The 17,150-nt window shown below is 35.7% G+C and overlaps 1 protein-coding gene across 2 annotated transcripts in view; it reads left to right on the forward strand.

The window, feature by feature from the left end:
• The first annotated feature begins 673 nt into the window (after positions 1-673).
• Positions 674-17,150, forward strand: part of LMNTD1 (lamin tail domain containing 1) — a 140,612-nt gene continuing 124,135 nt past the window's right edge. The window contains exon 1 of one of the 2 annotated variants that reach the window (XM_074268817.1): positions 674-734. The gene's annotated coding sequence lies outside the window, so the exon portion shown is untranslated. The remainder of the gene's footprint in view (positions 735-17,150) is intronic. The other variant, XM_074268815.1, reaches the window with a different exon arrangement.

The following is a 17,150-nucleotide window of genomic DNA, read 5'->3' on the forward strand; positions in this document are numbered from 1 at the left end:
CCTTTCCTCTACTTTCATTTGTTCTGATTCCTAAAGACCTGGTCTCTTACCAGTGCTCATGACAAAGTTCCCCCTCTATCCTGTCAGAAGTTCTATGTCTCCTCCTGAGGTGGCAAGATTTCATCAATCAGCACTGCTCTCTATCAAACAGGGCTACTCAAATTTCATTCATTATTTTTTCTTTCATTTTTGATGTGTGTTTTTTTTTAATTTCTAATTACATGTAAAACCAATGTTTAAAATTTGTTTAATTTTTAATTCCAAATTCTCTCCCTCCTTTCCTCCCCTCATCCCTCATTAAGAAGGCAAGCAATGTAATATAGGTTATACATGTTCAGTCATGAAAATATATATTTCCAATTTAGTTGTGTTGTAAAAGTAAATATACACCAAAAAAAAAGTAAAAATAATATGCTTCAATCTGCATTCAGACTCCATCAACTCTTTCTATAAAGGTAAATAGCATTTTAAATCATAAGTCCTTTGGAATTGTCTTGGATAATTGTATTGCTGGGAATATCAAAAGTCATTCACAACTGGTCAACATGCAATATTGGTCTTACTATATACAGTGCTCTGCTTACTTCATTTTTGTATTACTTTATGTATGTCATTTCTTACAGCACAATAGTATTCCATCACAATCATAATCCACAATTTGTTCAGCCATTCCCCAATTGATGGGCAGACTTTCAATTTCCAAATTTTTACCACCACAAAAAGCTTCTATAAATGTATGTATAAATAGATAGGTAGATGTCCTTTTCCTTTTTTTAAATCTCTCTGAGATCTAGCCTTAGCAGTGGTATTGGTGGGTCAAAGGTAGATACCATTTTATATTCCTTTGGGCATAGTTACAAATTGCTTTCCAGGTATGTTGGATCAGTTCACAACTCTACCAATAGTGCGTTGTCACTAGGCACTTTTCAAAGGATTTTACATAGATTATATCATTTGAAACTCACAATAATCATTTGAACTAGGTATTATGGGTATTATTAATAAGTAACTAATTTTAATCATTTACATGTTATCTTGAAAGATAGATGACCTGTTTTATCACATTTTAAAGAAAATAGGTGAATCTGAGAGTTTGTATCTTTAATAACTCCATCAATGTTTTATAAGCTAATAGTCTATATTCGCTTTTGTTTTTCAGTTAAGTCCAACTCTTTGTGACCCCATTTGCGGTTTTCTTGGCAAAGATAGTGAAGTGGTTTCGCATTTTCTTCTCCAGCTCATTTTATAGATAAGGAACCTGGGGTAAATAGGGTTAAGTGACTTGCTCAGTGTCACACCACTAATAAGTGTCTGAGACTAGTTTTGAATTCAGTAAGATGAGTCTGACTCCAGGTCCTTAGCTGCAGCAAAACTAAAAAAAAAAAAAAAATGAGTTTTGTCTAAAGGTATTGATTTAAGTGGATTAATACAAATAGTTGTTTAAAAAACAAACAAATAAACAAAAAAAGCAAACAAACAAACAAAACCCCCCCACATTCTCCTGGATCCTTAAATGAGTTGTCCCATAAATACAGATAATGACCATGAGGAAAGTGGGTTCTACTTTAGAATAAAATGGTAATGAGGAATATGTAGAGATCCCATATGGTAAAGGGATAATTCACTACTCTTGAACTGGAAGGAATTCTCCCCCTCCATGTCATTCTTATAATGCTTACTTAATGGGTAGCTCTCTACTGCATTCTTAAAAGTCAACCCCTTTCTAGAATTCATAGTTGGTGTCTCTCTTTGCCATGAGGTATTTTACCCTGTTCCTCTTTGATGTGTTTCTCCACTAATATCTAGAGACATTGCTTGATAATGTTTTAGTCTTTTGAGTCCCACCATCAGTAGAAGATGGGAATAGTAGACAGAGAAATCCTTTAATCCCAACCCCCTAAATTCTAATCCTGCCCTCACCCCACAGTGATTTCCTCTTGGGCCTAGAGTCTTGAACTTCTAAACTTAGAATCCCTTTACTACCAGATGAGCTCACTGCAGAACTGACTACTGCTTTTATACATCAATCCAGCTTATTATTTTAGCCAAATATGAGGTATTTCACATGAGTCATCATTTCTCATCATGTGCTAATCTGAGACTAACAATCTCTTTCTAATTGCTTATGGAGGTATTCTTACATTAAGTGGTAGAATAGTGAGAAAAATTCCTTAATACTTAGTTTATGCTTTGTAATTACTTCTGAGCTTGGTTGATTGACTGGTGATTTGTCTATGTGATTACATCAATTTAGGAAAGGGAATCCTCTCCCCATATTAACAAGCTTCAAAGGGAAGGAGAAGGGAATTTGAATCTATTGTATCTGACAAATCAACAAAAAGACAAAGTCTGAGTGATTAAAAAAAAGAATAGTACTTTTTGGGAATGACATGGATAGAGTACAAGGCCCAAAGTCAGGAGGATTCATCTTCCTGTATTCAAATATGGCCTAGGACACTTACTAGCTGTGAGACCCTGGGCTCATTACATAACCTTGTTTGCCCCAGTTTCCTCATCTGTAAAATGAAATGGCAAATCACTCCACTATTTCTGCCAAGAAAACCCCAAATAGGATTGTGTGGAGTAAGATATGGTGAAGAACTTACAGATTAAGCACATATTGATCAGAGACTGCTAGCTAACATAAAATCAGGCCTATAGGCCCCAGTCATGTGAAGGCTTAGGCTGCATTCCATTGCCAAATATGGCATGAAATGACCAAAGGTTGTAAATCACCTGTCGGCTGCCTTCCACTGAACAAAAGGGGGGGAGTGCAGAATTGTATGACCAATCACAACCTATGGAGGGTGGGATTTTGGAGGTTCTTTGTCTGAAATGTATAAAAGTTGTGAACATCTTCAAGGGAGTGGCTCTCTCCTGCTGTGAATCTGGCTCACAGACCATGATGGGGCCCACTTCTCGAGATTCTAATAAATAATTCTGCTTTTCTATGAGTGATCTCTGAATAGTTATTTTTGGATAGGATTTTCTATCCCTCACAGGATCACAAAGAGTTAGACATGACTGAAATGATAGATTATACAATAAAATTACTATTTGTTATTGTTCAAAGTCAGTGTTCTCTAACTTACTTGTACACTGAGGATTCTTCGAATAACCAATCACTATAAGGGTTTTGGGATTGTGTAGATATACTATTATCATTTTGACCTTTGTTAATATTCATTCATTTCAGCTGTATCTGACTCTTTATGATTACTTTTGGGGTTTTCTTGGAAGAGATACTGAAGTGGTTTGCCATTTCCTTCTCCAGCTCATTTTACAGATGAGGAAACTGAGGCAGACAAGGTTGAAGGATTTGCTCAAGTTACCCAGCTAGAAAGTGTCTGAAACCAGATTTGAACTCTGAAATCACTCAGAATATTTTCCTGACTTCGGGCTTGGCAGTCTATTTATTACTTCACCTAGTTGTTCCAGAAAAAAATAAATCTACCTATATTGATTTATTTATATGGGTATAGATGATGAGGTTAGTGGCAATGCAAAGAATTGAGGTGGGAAATCCCCTTCTGGTCCACGCAGGTTCTTTGTGAAAGAATTCATGAACCTGAAAAGTTTTAAGTGGTAAAAAGGGAAGTTTATTGTTGGATGAGAAGTCAGCTTTGCTAGGAGACTGACTTCCTCAATGGCAAGGTCCTAGTATGGAAACGGGGTTTAGCAATGAAAAGAGAATGTCTTCACAGTGGGCAGGAATCCTGAGAAGCAACTATTCCAAGGAGAAGTTTCTTGAAAGACATAGTCCTGCTTTGGACATTCTGCAAAGAAATGAGTTTAAAATTGTTTTTTAATAGGAAATCTGAGGCTCAGGTTTCAAATGGAAAAGAAAGCCGAAGTCCCCAGGCCTAGATGCTTATCAATATCAGGCCCACATCTCTAAGTGAATGGAAATCATTTTGAAGGCTTCCTGAATGAGGATCCAACTATCAATGGGATGGATGATTTGCCTTAGAAAAGACCCAGCCTGAAAAGTATGTTCTCTCCTAGACTCTTAGGAGCCTGGGAGACCCCAATCTCTCTTCTTTTGCAGATCAAAAGGGACATAGGTTCAGTGATTATTTTACACAATTTTTAGAGAGTTCACCCATGTCAAAAAGGTACACAATTTAGGGGACACAGTTTTCAGAGTTCACCCTTTTTATAGTTAGAGAAATATTTACTGAACTCTTTCTGATGTCAGACCCAGTGCTCTATCTACTCTGCCACCTAACTGCCCCATTAAATCCAACAAAATATGCAATATAAGCCAGCATAATAATAAATGTATCTTCCTTAGATTGAATAAATTATATATTAATAATATTTATGTGACTTTAAGATTTGAAGAACACAGTACATACATTATCTCATTTGGGCCTCTCAGAAGTTTACTTGTCTATAAAATGGAGATATTTGTAGTACTTCTGTCACAGGGAAAGAGTACCAAATGAAATTATGGGTGAAAAGTATTTTACAACCTTTAAAATGTTATGTAAATGTCAGCTGCTACTCATTTATCTGACTTTGGGCAATTTCCTTAATATCCCAGTTTTCTCTTCTGTAAAATAAGGGGGATGGCATCAGAAATTTTTGCAAGATAGATTGCACAATCCTATTGTTATCCCCTGTTGGAAATGGGAAAACAACTCTAGAAGTGTTAAATATCTTCTGTGGTCATATAAATAGAAAGTGTTGGAAATAAGATTTGAGTCTTTGTCTTCTATATTCCAAGTTTAGCACTCTCTTCATCATATCCTACTCTTTCTCTGTCTCATCAGCCTGTCTCTGTCTCTCCGCATATTGTTCAATGAATATAGAAGGTATTGTACTTAATAAAACACACATGTATCTCAAAAAAATCTTGATATTGGAATTGTCTCTATCTTTACAATTAATGGATATCAATTGTACAATTACAATCATGAAGAGTTAGGTAAAGCAAAGAAGTAACCATGACAACGTAATTGAAACAATTGTGTATAATGGAAGTGGGTTTCTTCCAATAGAGAAGACTTTAATATACTATTTGCAAATATGTGAGATGTTCCCATTTCAGAGCTGGCCTTTTCTCCAGAGTTGTTTTCACCTCAGTTCCTAAAGGAAATCTTGAGCATGGTAACATTTCTCTATTGGCAAAGAATGAACTATCAATTCAGAAGATAAAAAGTATTGATTAATGGTCTCATACAGTAAACTGGGAGAAGGAAAAAGTCATCATGAGGCTTGGAAATGTTCCTTTCAACAACAATATCACACTTAGAGGTTTTAAAAGCCATTTCATTTAAAAAAAAAAAGGGGAAAAAAACAAGACTCCCAAACTCCAGTGACTTTACAAATACCAGCCATCATTACTGAATGAGAACTTGGATAATGACCTTTTGTTTGTTCTAAGTAGTAGCAGCAGCAGAAAAAGAATGGGGCCCTTGAAAAGGATAGATTATGCTGCCAAATACATCTGATTCACCATTCTTGTTAGCATGCAAAATCCCCTTTGCAGTATTAACTACAGAAAAAAAGGCATTGGGTACAATCTGGACATAGAACCGTGTACTTTGTGTCCTTCTCTAGCTATCATGCATCTAACTGCCTGGTGTTTATTTTTATTTATTCTCCATATATTTATTCTGTCCCTAGGAACATACATCTATGTATACATTATCTTTCTTGAAATGTAGGCTTCTAAAGAGTAGGGATTCTTTTTTTTTTTTTTTTTTTTTTTTTTGGTATTTGTAACCCCAGCAACTAGCATATTGCCTGTCACCTAGCAGGTATTTAGTAAACGTTTGTAGATTGAGCTCTGTTGCTTGGGGAGATTATCCTTTTGTAGTATCCAGTACACATCCTTGCAAAGGTCCCGGTAATATACCACGAGGTAATAAATACAGGATTCTTCAGGAAGCCTGGCCTCCTCCCCCTAATGCCAGAGCCCCCCTCCACCAAAACGCCTTGTATTTGGTGACTGGGTGTATATTTGCATTCGTTAATTTTGTATTTTTGAGGCTTGTACTTTCCTATGTACTTGTCTTCCCCTCCAGAATGTTAGTCTCCTTGTGAGCAGGGAATTATTTCAGTCCTTGTATTTACATCTCCAGGGTTTAGCACAGTACCTTAACAGTAGTAGGCACTTAATTAAGTATTCACTGATCAACTGTTTGAGCCTCATGCCAGGCGAATAGACTAGAAGGCTTCCATTAGACAGAAGCAGAAAACAAACGTCCTTTTCTCACAATTAGTGCGGGTCAGAGACTTGGGAGAAGCCCGGAGCTGGGAGACTCGCTGTCACAGCCTGGCCAATGTGCCCTGGGGTGGGGGTGACAATAACCAGGCTGGCTGCCTCCTCCCACCCCTACTACCATGCTGCCCCGCAGCTTACCACTAGAGGGTGCCGCTAAAGAGGCAACATCTTCGAAGGTCTGAGCCAAGAGCCCCACATGGGGCAGCGGCCCTGAAAGGGGAGGTGGGGCAGCGGCCCTGAAAGGGGAGGGGCATAAAATTCTTGAGTTAGACTTGCAGGTGAAAGAAAGAGGAGGAAATAGGGAAGGGAATGATCGGGTGGGGGATGGAGGAGATGACCTCCAGGGGTAGGAGACCTCTGGCTGAAGGGGGGGAAGCAGAAGGATCCTGCAACTGGGCTGAGAGAGTGGGGCACTACTCCCTCCCTCATCGTGATGCTCCTTCCATACATTCAGGAGGTATTTGTAAAAAAAATAAATAAATAAAAAAGGCACCCTCAGGGTGGGAGAACCTTTCGCATCTTCCTCCTCCAGCCCTCACTTTTAGGCTGACCTCCAGGTTCCCGTATCTTACTGCCTCTTGAGCATCTCACACTGCATGTCCAATAGACATCTGAAACTCAGTACATCCAAAAATTCAGTGTTGTTTCCCACTAATACCCAGACAAATCCTCTGAACATTCTATTATTGTTGAGGGCTAAACCATTGCCGCGGGGCACCCAAGTTGGCATCTGAGGCGTCATCCCGTACTCCTTTCCCTTTCCCAACATCAACTGTTCTCCACACCTACCTTCTCCCCCAGTTGCTAGTACCTTCCTTCCAAGATTATCTTCCATCCAACAGGTTGTCTCGTGTGCTTATTTAAACTGTATTGACTCTCACTTGAGTGTAAGCATCTTTCGGCCAGAGGGAGTTTTTGCTTTTTCTTTGAGTGGTTAGTATTTAACACATTTTCAGGTACTTTAAAAGTGTTGATTGATCAAAAATTTCAAATAGAGAGACTAATATGGATATACAAGTAAATACATAAAGAATTTGAAAAGTGGATAAGAGAATTATAGGGGAGACAAGATAAATACAAAAGTATTGAATCAAGACTCTTAGTGTCATTATAATTTAAAATTGGATATTTGAAGGTTAGAACTACACTAAGACTTTTGGAACTATGAAAAGCATATATGATTTATAGAGAAGATAAGATGAATTCATGAGTTATACTGCAACTGAAAAATATGAAAAGTATAACAATTAACAGGGACCATAAGAGGAATATTCAGTAAACATGGTATGATTGAGAAATTATGGGAGAGATAAAATTCATATATAAATATACAATTTAGAGTATAAAATATGTATTAGAATTATAGGGGAGATAAGATGAACACACAAGTAAATATTCTTTTATAACTGTGAAAAGTATATGAAAATTATGGGGAAAGCAAGATAAAGACAAGTAAATAATACAATTGAGAATGTGAAAAGAATATGAGGATTACAGTGGAGCTAAGATGAATAATGATATAAACATGATATCAATGAGACTATAAAAAAGCAGATAAGAGAAATTGAAAAGTGCAATAAGATCTCTCCCCAACCTTTCTATTGTTTTGGGGGAATTTCCCCTACCATTATTTAAGTACCTGCTTTGAAATCATAGGTTTAGAGAGTAGGATTGTAGACTTAGAGCTAAAAGAGACTTTTGAGATGTCTGTTTTTTTTTTTTTCTCATTTTGCAAATGAGGAAACTCTGAGATTAGTTGTCACTTGGCCATGGCTATGGTGCTAATAAGTACCAGAAGCACATTAGAGGTAGCATTTGAATATATTTCTTCTCTATGGATTATTTTATACACGATTATATACAATTGGAATCAAAAATGAAAACATGGCAAGAATTAAGTAATCTAATGGAAGTTTGTGAATACCAGATTTAGTAATCCTAAAACTCTGGGAGACTTTTGCAGATCACAAATCTCATTTCTACCTCTCAGTCAAATTATTTAAAAGGCTGACCATAACTTTACCCTAATGAGTTAAGGGAAAGGAATGAAGGTGATTAGAAAGTACTTAGCTAATAGAAATATGTCAGAGGAATGCTTAATGATGTCCATTGAACAATGTTCTTTTAAAAAGTAAAAATACATACTCTGTTCAAAGAGATGTTCATTGTTCTGCAATTATTTTCTTTTGAATGGAGAGTTTTAGTTTTTCAAAGCAGGGGCTGCACATTTTAGAAAGAAAAAAAGAAAGCCATACAGTTGCAGAACAATTTGTGGATGCTGGGATGATTGCCAGAAAGCATATTTTCCTTCTGTTTCCTTCCCCTTTAGTTTGCAGGTATATCATATTGTAAAGTTGGGTTTTTTTTTAAACCCAGGTCATATAGTCAAATGTAATTAATCATGAACAAGAGAGAACAGACCCACATAACAATCGCTCAACCCTCCTTTAACCCTGACAACAAATAACATCATCAGAGAACTTGTAACCATTTCCAAAATCTTATAAACTCTTTTATTCTCCAAAAATGATCTACTTTATTTACAATGCCTTTTGATACTGTTAGTAAGGAATCAGTTGTAAAGTGCTTCCAATTAAAAAGTTATCCTCCAAAATAACCTTTCATAAAGGAAAATGAAAAGGGGAAAGTTCTTATTAAATTTAAGCACAAACAAACTTAATTTACCATAAAAATTCTATGGTGTGGGTTTGGTTTTGGTCTTGGTTTTCTTAGTTGGTTACTATACCTTGTATAAAGAAGTCCAAATTTATAAATTCTGATCCCTGTATAGGTCAATTAATTTGGGTGTGGTTTTGTTCTCATTTTGTTTTGTTTTGTGAGGCAATGGGATTGTTACTCACGGTCATATAGCAAGTAAAAGTCAAGTGTCAGAGGTTGGATTTGAACTCTGGTGCTTTATTCATTTCACGACCTAGCTGCCTCAGATTCATTAGTTTCCATAAAACCCCTAACCCCAGCCACCTGTCATACAAATTAACATCATTAGGTAAGAATTGTGTCAGAATCAGTGTAAATCCATCTTCCCTATTTAGAAAACAACATGTAAGACTTACATGATGATAACATCTTTGTAAGCAAAGGATGTCATATTTAGTCCCACTAAATATGGTACTTCATTTATTCAGCATTGTTGGGGAAAGATAAGTGAAATTTTCAGAAATCTAGATCATCACTTATTAGGCTCCAAAAGTTTTGATATTTTAAATAATTTTATAGAAAATTTTCTAAAGCATATGATCCTCTTTCTTGAGTTCTTAAGTATGTATATATGTATAACATAATTTAGCTCTTGTTGATAAATTTTAAAACAATAATGCCTTTAGATACTGTCAGCAAGTATTGGGCAGATCCAGATTATTATGTTAGGGATTATTTTTATTTTTTTTAATTTTGAAAAATTGCTGTATGCCTTTGAAATTCTCTTTCCATAATAACATGAGACAAAATGGAAAGAACTGACCCAGGAAGAAGGGAGTAAATTGGCTAAAGTGAATAGAAAGGACAGCAAGAGATATAGTAGAAGGCAAAGCAAGAATTGAAAGGCAGGTGCTATATCCAGACTTTAATATTAGAACTCTCTGAGAGGAAGTGTTCTGTAGTAAATAGGGAAACTTAAGATCCAGTTCCATTTTGGATGCTGGGGTATGTGACCATAGGCAAGTCACTTCACATATCTGGAGTTCAGGCAGAGCTCTGTAACCAAAAGCTATAAATGAAGTGGGGTCTACTTTAATGTATGATATACCACATATAGAGTGCTACAGGACTTAAAAGATGGAAAAATTCAGACCAGTTTCCAAACCTGTAGGGTTTTTTTTCAATGATCTCCATTAAAAAAGAGGGCAATGAAGAGAAACATGTGAAACTTAATATTCTTCCTTAGGAAGACATTAATGGGTAGAAAGAACCAAATCAGAATATGACAACCACACAAATGTATGAATAAGATTTTAGTTGATATAAATAAAGTTATATCCTTATTTTACCTGGTTATTACCCTGTTCTTAGTCACAATTACTAGCTGATCTGATTTTCCTTCATTTGTAAAAAGCTAAAATCTTATTCATAGGTATTACTTCACAGATTATACTTGGGACAACATCCTTTCCTCATATTCCACCTTCAAAGAAACAGAATTATAATAATCAACAATAAATCATGTCAAAAACTTTCTCCTCAGAAAGGTTTGGATATCATACTACATCATATCATACTAAGAATTTAAATTAGTATACCAAAAGTAGTCAATCACAAATTATATATAAATAGTGGTGTGAATACTTAATGTGTTTTTAAAATGAAATTGTAACTGAATTTCAGAGTTGGTTGAGCTTCCAACCTGTATGGTAAATTTTCTACCTTTTTGGGACCATGGAAAGAGCATTGACAATGGAGTCAGAGGACCTGGATTCAAATCCTGCCTCTGATGCTTATTACCTAATGACATTTGACAAATTGCTTCATTTCCCTAGGCCTTGATTTCCTTTTTTTTTAAGATGGTGGAATTGAACTAGATGGTTTCTGAAGTTTCTTTCAGTCTTAAATCGATAAACTTATGATTCTATGAACCTATGATCCTTATTAGAAATTAATGAAATGTTAGAATTAATTTCCAATTTTAATGAATGAGTACTCTTTAAGTTAAGTAATAGTGTAAAGGATAGAGCCTTAGTAAAAATTGGCCTCTTTTTTCCTTTCAGCTAGTCAGTTCTTTCAAGCTTGAGTTTTAACAGAGACAAGATCTAATAGACCAAGTTGCACTAACCTGATTGGGTCTCATTGTGCCTCTTGCTTTTTTTTATTTTTTATGATAGCTTTTTATTTACAAGATATATGCATGGGTAACTTTTCAGCATTGACCCTTGCAAAACCTTCTGTTCCAACTTTTCCCCTCCTTCCCCTTACTTCCTCCCCCAGATGGCAGGTATACCAATACATGTTAAATATGTTAAAGTATATGTTAAACACAATATATGTATACATATCCATACAGTTATTTTGCTGCACAAGAAAATTGGACTTAGAAATAAAATAAAATTAATCTGAGAAAGAAATAAAAAATTCAAGTGACAAAAACAGAGGAATTGGAAATGCTATGTAGTGGTTCACACTCATTTCCCAGAGTTCTTTTGCTGGGAGTAGCTGGTTCTCTTCATTTTTGAATCATATGTTTTGGTTCATTTCATTGTTGTAGAGAGTTACATCCATCAGAATTGATCATCATATAATAGGTTGATGAAGGTATAATGCTCTCCTGGACTTGCTCATTTCACTCAGCATCAGTTCATGTAAGTCTCTCCAAGCCTCTCTGTATTCCTCCTGTTGGTCATTTCTTACAGAACAATAATATTCCATAACATTCATATACCACAGTTTACCCAACCATTCTCTAATGATGAACATCCATTCATTTTCCAGTTTCTAGCCACTACAAAAAGGGCTGCCACAAACATTTTTGTATATACAGGTCTCTTTCCCTTCTTTAAGATCTCTTTGGGATATAAGCCCAATATTAACACTGCTGTATCAAAGGGTATGTACAATTTGATAACTTTTTGAGCATAGTTCCAAATTGCTCTCCAGAATGGTTGGTTGCATTCACGATTCTACCAACAATGTATCAGTGTCCCCTCCAACAATCAGCATTATCTTTTCCTATCATCCTAGCCAATCTGAGAAGTGTGTAGTGGTATCTCACAGTTGTTTTAATTTGCATTTCTCTGATCATTAGTTATTTGGAGCATCTTTTTCATACGCTAGAAATAGTTTCCATTTCTTCGTCTGAAAATTGTCTATTCATATCCTGTGACTATTTATCAATTGGAGAATTGATTGATTTCTTATAAATTAAAGTCAATTCTCTATATATTTTGGAAGTGGTGCCTCTTGCTTTTTAAAACAAGTTACCTCAGAAAGAGAACTGTTGCTGTACTTTATCCTTCATTTGAGAATTCCTTGACATCAGAAAAATGATGCTTTAACTTGCAAGTGAATTGGATTAAAATGAGGGAGGGCTATGCACAGTCACCAGACTCTTTCTCTCCTCTAGAGCTGAACTTAACACAAAGGAATAAATTGTTAATGGAAGTTAATGGAAGTAACAGTGGGTGGGTATTTAGAGGCAGGAAGACTTTTTGTCATACCATGCTATGTATATTTCTTTTCTCTCCTAATAGGTTGTAAGTCCACTGAGGGAAGGGACATCATTCATTCTTGTATTTACCGAGAAGCCACAGTCATTCTAGGACAACTAAATGTTGATTGAGTTCATTCAGCAAAAATGTCAAGAAAGGAAGGCCTTGAGTCATAGCATTTTTAAATTTACAAGATGTGTTAGGTTTGGCAATTTGGATTTTTCTCCCACAAATAACAGGGAGTTACAGACTATTTCTCATTTATATTTAAAGTGAACTATACAAAATCAAATTAATTTTTACTTTTACCTTTTAGTTGCCTGAATTTCATGGACTCCTAACTCATTATCATTCTGCTAGTCTATTCATAATTGTTAATAACCTTTTCTAACAAGGACATCTGTTATTCCTACTGTTTCTATATTTCTCCTGAAAACTTCTTGGGCTGCCTGTCACATTACTTAGATGTGTCTACCTTAGGCAGTGTTTTCCAGGTGTGTTCTGTAACATAATATTTGTAGAAGGAAGCCAAATTTAAACAGCTTTGTTTAAAAGTTTTGTTTTCCCACTTATAGTTTCCCAAATGACTTAGATATTCTTATCAAGGGCTAACTATTTGAATTGTAATCAAAAGACTTGGGTGTATGTATATTATAATCTCACCACTATAATCTATAAAAGGTTAGAGAAAGGTGAATAGCATATATAGGAACATATCACCAAACAGTAAGCTCTCAATTAAGAGGACATTTTGAGACAGTATTCATTACATATAATGGAAGGGATTGTTAGTATAACTGTCAAGACTAAACCATACCAAACATCTGGTTGCTTATCCTATTATTAAAAATGTCTGGAACTGTTCTACAATATCTCTCAGTATTTTATTCCTGGAAGTTTCTAAGTCTTCATATAAATCTCTTCTCACTGTAATTAAGTCACATTGTTTCCAACTCATTATGTAACACAGATGAAGTAATTGCCTTCCATATACTTGTCAATAGGAATTCCCTCAATATTATCTCCTTTGACTATTATTATCTTTAAACCTTTCTGCCAAAGTCCTGGTTTTCTTTCTGTTCTCTTCTTGGGACCTCCTCAAAGAATTCTGTATCACTTTTAGGCTGTGGAACACTTTATGCTCTTAAAATATCTTGAGTGGCAGAGTCTGGTAGGGGAGTCTATTGCTTTTGGCTAACATTGATATGGATGAAAGAGAAAAGGATCTATGAGATTTATAAAACTTGAAAAATTCATAGAACACACGTGACATGTATATATCTATGTATGTATGTATACATATATATGTGTGTGACTATATACACACACATACATATTCACTTACATATGTATTTAAATGCTGCAAAATGACTTCTATTTTGTTAGGTCAGCTTTATATGGGTTGAGAAGATGATCTCCTATATGCATAACAAAGGAAAATACTCTATCTAGTCCATTATATCTGACAGTTTCCCTCATAATCCTTGTTTGACTGCCTTCAACTTAAATATCTGTGACTCTAACAAATCAACTAAATAGTCTATATGGTACAGTTTTGAATGCTTTTGAAAAAAGGTATCAATAGCCTATTCAGCTCAGTACTTAGAAAATGCTAAAATTTTTTTAGAGAACCAGGACCTACAATTGGTAGAAGAGACATTTCAATCATTCCTAAATTCAAAGTTATACCAATTCAAAATGCAAATAACATTTGATAAAATACTCTATTAGGTGCTTAAAAGAACCTGTACTTGCCAAAATATTTAGGAAAGGACAAAGTTAAAATAAAAGAAACTAGAAGCAAGAAAAAATAAATAGTAGAAAAGGGATAAAGGAGAGCTTTCCCTTTCAGAGGGCAAGTCTAGTTCCAAATGATCTCTCGGAGAATCTGGGTCTCCAACAATAGTGATTATAGACTGCTAATTGAAGTTACCCTTCACCCCTAGATATGAAACAAAATTGTCCTGGGTAAAGATTTCTCCCTGAAACTCTCCAGAACATTATTCACCATAGCTTCTTCCATGTGAATACTTAAGGCTGTAAAACCAATAGCTTCTTCCCAGTGTTCCCTATGTGGTACATCCTTGTGTATGCTTAAGGTACTTAAGATAACATTTGTAGACAAAAAAACTCTCCAGGGATTATTAGGACAATTAAGACAAGGGTTTTCCATTAATGGTTTACTAAAATTTACCATATGATAGTTGAGGAAGACTGAAACAAACAAACTCAAATAAGTATCAGATATATATGGAAAGGCACAAAAGGGATACTGTTCTTGGAATTCATGAGAATGAACTCCTTAGATCCTAGACAAACCTCTAAGATTTTATTTGATGCAGAAAGGATTCTCCTTCCTATATAAAGGAGATACTAGGTTCAAGTCTGGGGAAACCTAATACTAAAATGGAAGGAGTTCCAGTGTAGAGGGTGACAGTCAGTGGGGGAACTCTGGGTGAGGCAAAAGACCCTTCAGCTCACATGGAACCTGCTAACAATTTCTGGTTCAGCTCCCCATCTTCCCTAAGGGCTTTTTGCTTTCCTGAGAAGTCAGAGAGTGATGAAAACCTATATTGTGATTGAAGCAGAGTGATACCAAGTACCAAACTATATACAATAGCAAGTTGTTCATGTGGTCCCACATGCACAGTATATATTTAGTGCATGCTTATTAGGATATATAAAGGGGGAAGACCTTAAAATAAATGGACTCCATATTTTAACCATCCTCAGGAGTGTCGCCTCATCACTTTTCCACTTAGTATATCCACCCTGGCACGGGAACTCTAGAAAGCAGGACACAACATTCCAGCATTAATGATTTCTCTACGGCTCATTATACCCCCAATGCTGGGTTCTTAAATAAAGTTTAGAAATGTTTCATGTCTGTAGTCCCTTCCTCCCCCCAAAATCAGTACTTATACTTATTTGAAATGCTTAAACCCCACAAAATATATAGTTGATACATAAACATAAAACAATTACTATTTCTGTAATACTTTTTCTTATGATAAATACAATTTTGTGTATCAATGGAACAAATGTTTTACTTTTCCTGAGACCTATCTGCCTGAGCAACCCATAAAATTCCAATTTTCTGGTCGGCCAAGAATAGCCTTCACATAGCAGAGTTCTAGCAGTACTGCTTTTTTTTTTTTTTCTACAAGAAGATGTTATAGAAATCACCTTCTGCTAGACAGCTAGTGTTCAACTCTGAACTCCTGACCTCTTCACTCCCTGAGATTGCCACTCATTAATGTTAGCCAGGATAGCGTAAGTGCTGCCGTGTATATGGAGTCACCATAATTGCTTAAATTCAAAGGGAAGTTGTATTCCCCCAAAAAGGATTGCCTTGAAAATAATCTCTCCTCACTCTTTATAGACCATTAAGTAGGCAGCTCTTCTTGTTTTGACTTAGTCGCCAGACCCTTTGAACATTGCTCCACTTAATCAAGACTGGGGGTGACAAGGATTACTATTAATCTAGAGATTAAGTCCTTTAGGACTGAGTCATAGCTCATGTTGGTTGGTTGATCAGTTGATTGGTTATTGTCCTTCATACTCAAAGAGGACCAATATATTACTATGTTAGAGACAAGTTATAGTGCATCTGATGTGACCAATACAAGCTTGGAATGCTCTGGCTCAGTTTGGACACAATTAGTCCATATGAGCATTTGGGGTAGCTTCTCTAATTGTGCACATTTCGCATTTCCTTTAGGCTAATTCAATCTGCTTTGCTTATAAAGCACAGAACCTTCTCTGATGAGAGCACACCATGCTGGGTAGTCCTGTGCCAGTATCTCTTAGAATAGATTCTAAAGTTCTTAAGAGAGATTTTAGGAATATCTTTGAATTACTTTTCTCACCACCTTGTGAACATTTGTCTATGTGAGTTCTCCATAAAATAATTTTTTTGGCAGTTGAACAATGCAGCCAGTCCAATGGAGTTGTGCTCTCTGCAGCAGAGTTGGAATTCTTGGCAGTCCAGTTTGAGAAAGGACCTCAGTGTCTAGTATTTCCTCCTTCCATATGATCTTCAGAATCTTCCTAAGACAATTCAAATGAAAGCAATTTTCAAGACAAGATACATGCTCAGCTCCACTGAAGATGTTCCCCATTCAGCAGATGAAGAGGTTCTCCATTACTGTAGTTTTTTGTTTTTTGTTTTTTTAAAGGAAACTACCATTTAAGATCTTTTAGGTGTAGGATCTCCGGTTGATACTGTGCTTGCTCTAAGGTATTTCCTGTGGATGACTGGAGAAGAGTGGAAATAGAAGTTATTTGATTAGAGGTTAGGTCAGAGTGTTAAAAGTGTATCAATATGGGCACTGAATAACAAAAGGAGAGATCAAGGTGTAAAGGAATTCTGTGATGAGATGATAAATTTAGTGAAGAAGGTTCCAGAAGTTGGCTGATAATGACCAACAGAAATGGGATAAAATTAGCTTAAATAGATAATATGAACTTCAAAGGAAAGTAATAGCATCAAAAACAATAGTCTAGCATTGGCGATAGAGAATAAAAAGCTTGCCGAAATTTCCCCCTGGTTTTCAGTCAAGAGAGTGTGAGGGTGAGCCAGAAGCATTTGGACAGGAAATTATAAGCTTCTATATTAGAGGTATCTAAGGACTTCCAGTCCAATGTGGAACTTTGAAGATATTCAGAGAAACAATTGAACTTTTAGATGTTTTTCTTAATGCTTAAAACCAAATTGTACTTTGCTGAACATGTGATTTTCCTTACAAAGACATTAACTGCTT

The sequence above is a fragment of the Sminthopsis crassicaudata genome, chromosome 5 (assembly GCF_048593235.1).
Source record: "Sminthopsis crassicaudata isolate SCR6 chromosome 5, ASM4859323v1, whole genome shotgun sequence".
NCBI classification, from domain to species: domain Eukaryota; kingdom Metazoa; phylum Chordata; class Mammalia; order Dasyuromorphia; family Dasyuridae; genus Sminthopsis; species Sminthopsis crassicaudata.